The sequence below is a fragment of the Danio rerio genome, chromosome 14 (genome assembly GCF_049306965.1).
Source record: "Danio rerio strain Tuebingen ecotype United States chromosome 14, GRCz12tu, whole genome shotgun sequence".
NCBI lineage: Eukaryota > Metazoa > Chordata > Actinopteri > Cypriniformes > Danionidae > Danio > Danio rerio.
The window spans coordinates 31,191,744-31,200,731 of NC_133189.1; the positions used below are offsets into that span (position 1 = coordinate 31,191,744).

The following is an 8,988-nucleotide window of genomic DNA, read 5'->3' on the forward strand; positions in this document are numbered from 1 at the left end:
CTGTAAAAGCTATGTAAGGATTCTTAATTAATCGATTTTATCATCAACAATATTTTGCAGCAGATATAAGGTGTTTTCCAACTTCCTTTTACATTTGAACATTAAAATAAAATAAAATGTAAATAAAAAATAATAACATTAATAATTCCTCACATTTATATATAGCGCTTTTCTGGACACTCAAAACGCTTTACACATAGGGGGGAAATCCATCACTAGTATGCAGCACTAATTAGTGATTAAAAACTGATTGATGGAGAGGAGACCATGATATGGGGATGGTTTGGAGGCCATCATGGACAGAGGCCAGTGGGCAAAATCTGCCTGGCCTCACAAGAAAATGTAAGTTTTTGTCAGTTTAGTGGCTAATTCGTATGAATTTGTATGAGTTCAATCGTATGAAAATGTATGATTTTTAAAAAGGAGGCGTGGCACCCAACCCAACCGTCATTGGGTTATGAGCAAATCATACTAAATTTTACAAATTTAGTACAAATACGAATTAGCCACTAAATTAAAACGTTACAAATTGCTGTGAGATTGCATAGGGCAAATTTGGCCAAGATGCCGGGGTTAAACCCCTACTCTTTTCAAAGGATATTCTGGGATTTTTAACGACCACAGAGAGTCAGGACCTCGGTTTAACGTCTCATCTGAAAGACGGCACTCGCTGAGCAGTATACAGTCCCCTTCACTATACTGGGGCATTAGGACCCACACAGACGGCAGATTGAGTGTCCGTTGCTTTGCCTCACTAACACCACTTCCGGCAGCAATCTAGCTTTCCCATGTGGTATCCCACCTACATACTGACCGGGCGCAGATCTGCTTACTTCAGCAGTCGATCATGTGAGAGTTGCAGAGAGCTAGCTTCCGGCAAATGTAACTAAAAACATGTAGCTCAATAGACAAAACCTACATTATCAATGGAAATACCAGAATACAGTAAGATCGGAATTGAATTTGCCATGTCATCTAAATGTTTTTGGAATATAGCCATATAATTGTGCACAGGTACTAGACTCCCTTGAGGTGCATACCTCACTTTATCGAGCAAGCATGAGAACATAGTTTTTTTTTTTTTCACCACATACGAAATGCCACAGCAAAACATCACATTTTAAAACACATATTTTGTTTAAGCACTGTTGTTAGGTTTGTACTGATGTTTATTTTAGGTGGTTATTTTCAACACAACCATGTTTTATTGTCACTTACTGGCCATTTGACTTCTTAACATATGCATTAACCAAATAAACAGTGATGCTTATTTGTGTCTGATAAAGCTGAACATTTTAGTGCCACTCACAGGACATTTTACTTTGAAAGATGCACATTAGGGCTGCACAATATATTGTTTCTGCATTGATATCGCAATGTGCGGATCTGCAATAATCATATCGAAATGAAAATATCATATCGAAAGTAAAATTATATATTTTTTAAATATCGTGCAACCCTAGTACACTCTCAGAAAAAAAGGTACAAAATTGTACCTTTTAGGGTACAAATGGCCCGTCACTGGGGTGGTACCCTAAAGGGTACAATTTTGTACCTCTGTTTAGAGGTACAAAATTGTACCTTCTACATTTGTACCATTTAAGGGACAATTTTGTACCCCCAAGGAAGGTACGAAAATGTACCTTCTTATATCATATAGCATTTTCAGGGTACTGACCCAGGCATTTTGATCCTTTGGTGACTGCATGCACAAATAAATAAATTATTTTGGTTCGCAGATGTCCATTTTTATTTAGAAATGTAATAATATTTTATTACAATTCACAACTGAATGTGTCAAGTAATAAAATTACACAGCAAGTATAAACCAGACATGTAAAACAGTAAAAAGATCAATTTAGATGTCACTGTTCAGTAAATCATCTACACTTAATACAAAGACCACAAGAATACTGTTTAAGATTTATAAACACATTACACAGGCTACATCAAGTACTGCACTTTATAAAGTCCAAAGTATTTGTCTTTAGTCAGAATACTCAGTCATAATAAATAATTTGTCATCAACATTTTCTCTGTATTTCAGAATGAAGGCAATGTTTCTCTATAAATTGCATCAACAGTGCAGAAAACCAAAAACATCAGTAGCCTCTTCCTCAACATCAGTAGATTCTTCCTCAACTTCCTCAAGAAGAGTTGTAATTTGTTGTAACAATACGTTTATGTTTTTGGTAAACATGACATGTAAGGCACTCATAACTGGAAAATGTTCATTAGGACCACAAGTTATTTAAAAATTTGCTTTATGCATGAATGAGAGCAGTGTGCTGGATTAACTTGATGATTGTGATTATTATCCAAGAGCATTTAGAGAAACAAAAAACAAGGTTGATCCCTCTGGTAGCTGGAGTGGGTCGAGGCTTGTCATCGTCCACAGTTCATTTAAAACATTCCACTGCAGAAACATCAAGGTGTTCTTCAAATGAGATGGATAAAAATGTATATTCGTCCACACCATTAACCCGGCCAATCACAATGCCATCAACTCTGAAGACTGCCGTGACTCGTTTTGTTGTCCAGTTTGTGGTGTCCTCCTGTACTTGAACTGTTGGATGTGGTGAAGATGATTCACTGTAAATAACAAAGCAATAATTTCATTAATATCTTTGATGAAGAGAAAGTCAACATGCATAGAATGTGAAATAATTAATATTCACTGATTTTAAAAAAAGTATAACAGATAAAATGATTAATATAAAGTTCATTCACTCATTAATTTTTTTGGCTTAGTCCCTTTATTAATCTGGGGTCGCCACAGTGAAATGAACTGCCCACTTATCCAGCATTTTACGCAGCAGATGCCCTTCCAGCCACAACCCAGTAACACAAACATTCATACACACTCATTTATACACTACAGACAAATTAGCTTACCCAATTCACCTATAGCACATGTCTTTGGTCTTGTGGGGAAACCGGAGCACTTGTAAGGAACCCACACGAACACGGGAAGAACAAGCAAACTCCACACAGAAATGCTAACTGACCCAGCCGAGGCTCGAACCAGCGACCTTTTTGCTGTAAGGGGACTACCCGCTTTGCAATCCTAATATAAAGAATATCAAGAATTATAAAATGCATTTATCACAGCATATACTAAACAGAAAACAACTTACGCACCTGAGTACAGCAAAATGTTGAAGTTTCTCGCTGAACAAGGCTGGCAACATGATAAGTGCTGCTGTAAAATCAATTCCTGGAACATAAGATGTGGCATACAAACAAATATGAAGGAATCCATACAAAGCTAGAATTTAATAATATTAATCAAATAGAGAAAATTTAGAAAGAGTACCTTAGTGTCAGGTCCATAGCATTTTTCAGTTGATCTCTCATCTTTCGATGAATACCTAGAAAATAATTTTAAACATATATGTGTACATGTATTGTTGTTTTTAAGTAAAAACCTACAAATTTCAAATAGTATGTAAGCCATTAAAACCATGGTATACAGATAATGAGAAATACTTGCATCTTGTACTGAGCCATGCTTTCATATGAAATACCTTCACTGGTCTGATGCTGTCAGGCTGCATTCTGTTGTTCCAACTGTCCTGAAGGTCAAATGGAAACTTTAAAAACTTCTGGAAAGCAATAAGAGAAAATAATAACTATTTGTTTATTTTTAGATATTTATAAAATAGTTAAAATACTGTAAGGTATTACATTAAAGAACGAAGCATTACTTAAAACGTCGATTCATACAACGTGGTACGTTAATAATTATACATTAACATAAGCATAAACAAGAGTGAAGCACCAACAATTCTGGACATAAGAGTTTGTGGACACTCCTCAACGTTAATGTAGACACTAAAACGAAGATGTGTACAGGAATACACACACCACGTTTGTAATTAGCCACGGTTACATAATCGCTCGCTTTGCTCACGGGCCGATTCCGGCTCGGATGCGGCAGCCTCGGCTCGCTTACTGCTGCCCGATTGAAGCAGTCCGAATAGAGCAGTGAGTCCATAGGCATCCGGTCCGAGTACAGCAAATGAAGCCGGGCCGAGGGGTAAGTCTCCGGCAGGCGAGAAACTAGCCGGAACTGGCCCGAGTGTTTTGCTATCTGGGTTGCGATAATATTCTGCAGTGGCAACACTTATTAATAAAGCAGTAACGTAAGATATGAGGCGCGAATACGTAGGCGATAAAGTGTGTTTTTACACCGAGAAAACTAATAGCATATAGTTAACTTACTCACCTTCTATAACGTTATGTCCCGCGGTGACTTCAATATCATATTGTATTAACTTCTTTAATAAGCTGCAGACCTCTTAGCCAACTCCATCCTGCAGGCAAACGTACACCAAGCAGTCCGGAGAATTTTTTCGCGGTCTTTAAGCGGGGGAAAGCCGAGGCACGAGAGTCAGACAAAAGCAGTAGAACATGGCGTCACATGTAAAAATGAAACTGAAAATATGTCATAAATAAATATTTACCTGAAAAGTGTGGACTCCAAAATAGACTTTTCTTTGAAAATCGTGCGAAGTTCTGTGTTAACAGCCAGCATGAGCAAACTCGACCGCCTCAGTAACAAACACTGCCAACAAGCCGCATTCTTAAAGAGACAGCAACATCTCCACCTGAATGAAGATACTGTCACTCTGCATGATCCTTATTCTAAATCCCATTTAAGGTCTTAAACAGTAAGTAAAGACCAGTATTTACGCTTTTAATTTTTAAAAATACATTCAATTCTACATTAAATTGTAAATATTTTTTGAGAAAAAACTACATTTGAATACATTAAAAAAATAATTATTAAAGTATTTTATTCAATCAATTTATTAATTTTATATTTTAAATGATGGATTTTAGTATTAATGTTTAGTATTAATTAATTAAAAATTAGTGTTATATGGTGTCTTGATCTTATAAGCTGAGGGTACAATTTTGTTCCTATAGGGAAACAAAATATATAATTGTACCTTTAAAGGTGCCAAAATGGTCCTTTACAGTACAATTATGTACCCAAATGTGCTATAAAAGGTACAAAAGTGTACCTTTCAAACCTAAATCTGGACGTTTGTACCTTTTTGGCCCATTTGAGTACAAAATTGTGCCCTAAGGACCAATTTGGGACCTTTAAAGGTACAATTATATATTTTGTTCCCTCTAGGACCAAAATTGTACCCTCATTGTACCTTTTTTTCTGAGAGTGTACACATGCAAGAAAAAACTAAATTTTTCCGCAATTTTGCCACAGTTACATATTTTTCACAACCCAGAAAAACACAGGGAAACAAAACTTAGATCCTTAGATGTCTAAGTGACTTAACTGTATTAATTAAGTCACTCAAAATTGCAAATATGTGCATCAAGCTACTTTTTTTCTGTAAAACATGAAATACACAAGATGAGAAGGCAGGACTTGATCATTAACTGAAGCATTACTTATCAAGAAATACAGTCAAACAAAAAATAAAAATTGGTTTAGTAAAATGCTTTCTGCAACATTTATAAAATGTTTTAGGATTTATATTTTTATGTAATTAATATGGTAATATTTATTTAATTTTTTGCTTTATATGAACTATTAAATTATATTGATTGAACTATATGTCCTATAAATTAAATTAAGCATTTGCCCTTTGAGCCTTAATATCAAATTTAAAGAATTTAAAAGACAGACATTGCGCAATTGAGTTTAATAAACACTGTTTATTAACCGTGTACATAACAACGCAAAATTTTACATTTCATCTTAATGTCAAAAATGCTTCTAAATCATCACATTTACACACATCTTTTCAGTTTCAAGTTTCTTCTCAATTTTGGGAGGTGCGGCATTATTAAGTCGACTCTGATTTTGTGTCTTTTTCTGATCATTTCCACTGTCAATGGAGCAATCTGGCAAAATGACAAAGATAGCTGATCCTGATTGGTCTTTGTGCGTGCATTCAAAATGCTGATTGGCTCACAGAAAGAACGTTTTAGAGCCAGGTTTTTTAACAAAAAGTCTTAAAATGTAAACAACAAATAAATCATCACATAATGTAAATAAGTTGTCATTTAATAAAAATATGTGAATAACTCAATTTTGACAAAAAATGTCGGATAGAACCTTATAATTCTAAATTGACGACATGTAGACACATATTGCCAATGAGCCTGCATTGAAAATAAAAGCATGAAGACCCTTCTATAATCCAAAACGTACCCATCAAAGGGGGGTCAATAGATTAAAAAAAAAAAAAAAACATTAGAATGAGATTATTGGAATTTATTTGAATAAGCCACTATAATTTGTTCAAACACAAAATAGTTAGGAATTGCCATGTTGTGGGTTGTGTTTCTGTGACAGAATTTGGCACATGCGAATGACAATGTTTGGTGTAATTGTCCCTCAAATCGGCGGATCCAAGAAACAGAACAGCACGATTTGCAATCTGAGCTGCCCTTTACATCAGAGCTTGCTCACGGAGTACAGGCAAGGCTGATCTGTAAGATCTTCCAGCATTTGTCACAGACGTCTCTTGCTTTCAAAGCAGCAATGATTATTCCGTAACACGAGCTATTAATCTACCTTGATGTGATAATTTGTTTCTGCTCTGTTTGGGGGTTTTAAGTGAACTTTGCCTCAGCAGGGTGGCTGAGCAGCTAGTGACGACCGAACGAACAAGAGGCAGCTGCTTTCCTTTCACTCTCTGTCAAAACAATAGCGCCGTTAACAAAGCAGAGGGGGCTTCATGCATAGTGCGATGCCATTGCTTTTGACAAGTTGAAGAAAATTATTTGATTGATGAACAAAGTCATTTCCCACTTGTAATTAATACTAGTACGTGTGAAGTCCTTTTGAGAGCAGGCAGCAATATTGCATTAATTCAGGGTTTCAAAAGTGGATGGGAATCCCACCAGACAGAGGGGGCAGGATCTCATTTATCAAAGCACACTCTAAATATCCATGACATTATTAATGGATTCTTTGTTAAAATGAGGCAAAATGATTAAAGAGGTGGAGGAGGAATTATATCTGTTTGTACTTCACTTTTTTCCACTCATATATGAAGTCATGCTCAACACATCTTCATGGCCCTTGCTTTCTACATCATTTTCTTGTCATTATAGAGCTATTTTACCCCTCTGTCCAATGGCAAAGAATAGCAATATAATGGCCTAAATTGTATTCGTGATGATACAGTTGACCTGATTCAATTTACGCGACTAAATCTGACTCTCTTTCTTTCGCTCGCTTTCTCTCACACACGCACACATGCAGTATACAGTGTGTTGCAAACTAGTTCAACAACTTAACTTTTTCAATTATGGCTCTCCCACACAAGTATCTGAAATAAGATGAACTGATTTTTCATCCTCAAGGACACTTCTATTTTTGATACAGATGTTTGTAGCTCTACCACGTGTCAGAACTCTCACAATAAAGCCATTTTATCTGTGTAGAAGACATTCATCATGTGAGAACTCAGTGGAGACCTTGAGAACACTTGTGTCTGTAAGAACACCTGATAATACAGATAGATAGATAGATTGATAGATAGATAGAAGCATATATGTTTGGGTTTAATAGGTGTTTAATAGACATCTAAACATAGACAGATTGGTTAAAACAAGGCTAAACTTAGGCTGTAAGTAAATGTCTAATAGACATCTAAGAATAGCCCAAAACTAGACTAGTCGGTGTCTAGTAAATGTCTTTCTTTTAAAAACAAAAAAAAAAATGCTTGCTGGGTATAGATAATACTATTTAAATATCTTTAAAGACTGGAAAACAATATGTTTTTCATATTTATAAATATAAATATTTCTATAATTATATAAATATAATTTTATACTGACCTACATTTTCTGCAAATAACAGCTTAAATGAAAATTTTTATTGTCACGTCATCAGTCGTTTATAAAATAAAATAAAACATAATACAAAACATGCATATAATGGTAAATCTTGAGAACTAAAAATTATTATCTGTGTCTTTCAATATTGAAACACAATATTCATTCATTCATTTTCATTTTGGTTTAGTCCCTTTATTAATCCGGGGTCGCCACAGCCGAATGAACGGCCAAGTTATCCAGCACGTTTTTATGCAGCGATGCAGCGGATGCCTTTTCAGCTGCAACCCATCTCTGGGAAACATCCACACACTCACTCATTCACACTCATACACTATGGACAATTTAGCCTACCCAATTCACCTGTACCTCATGTCTTTGGACTGTAGAAGAAACCGGAACACCTGGAGGAAACTCACGAGAAAGCAGGGAGAACATGCAAACTCCACACAGAAACACCAACGGACCCAGCCAAGGCTCGAACCAGCGAATTTCTTGCTGTGAGGTGACAGCACTACCTACTGCGCCACTGCGTCGCCCGGAACACAATATATAAATCTGAATTTAACTTAATAAATTGCACATGAATTTATAAGAAAACAACAACAACAAGAACCAAAGCCAATAAAAAAAGGGTCGCACTGATGATGCCTTTTGTCGATGGACCCAGGGTCTTTTTAGCAGATAGACAGACAGACAGACAGACAGACAGACAGACAGACAGACAGACAGACAGAAAGATAGATAGATAGATAGATAGATAGATAGATAGATAGATAGATAGATAGATAGATAGATAGATAGATAGATAGATAGATAGATAGATAGATAGATAGATAGATGGATGGATGGATGGATGGATGGATGGATGGATGGATGGATGGATGGATGGATGGATAGACAGATAGATAGATAGATAGATAGATAGATAGATAGATAGATAGATAGATAGATAGATAGATAGATAGATAGATAGATAGATAGATAGATAGATAGATAGATAGATAGATAGATAGATAGATAGATAGATTTTTCTAATAGACATCTATTAGATTTTCACTGACAGCCCAAGTTTTGACATGCCTTGTTTTGGCCAAGACGACTATGCTTAGATGTCTTTAAAAAAAAAAAAAAATGCTTGCTGGGTTGGAAAACATAAATTAATTA

At 35.6% G+C, this 8,988-nt stretch overlaps 1 long non-coding RNA gene across 3 annotated transcripts; it reads right to left on the reverse strand.

Moving 5' to 3' along the window:
• Positions 1-1,729: 1,729 nt before the first annotated feature.
• On the reverse strand, positions 1,730-4,580 carry LOC137487526 (uncharacterized). 3 transcript variants are annotated; one of them, XR_012389780.1, is made up of 7 exons: positions 4,467-4,580; positions 4,229-4,362; positions 3,494-3,575; positions 3,317-3,371; positions 3,142-3,217; positions 2,896-3,067; positions 1,730-2,592 (listed from the first exon to the last, which is right to left on the reverse strand). It is a non-coding gene; the product is annotated as an uncharacterized lncRNA (long non-coding RNA). The 3 variants fall into 3 exon arrangements; XR_011006133.2 differs by having other exon boundaries at positions 3,528-3,605; XR_012389779.1 differs by having other exon boundaries at positions 3,494-3,605.
• Positions 4,581-8,988: the final 4,408 nt, after the last annotated feature.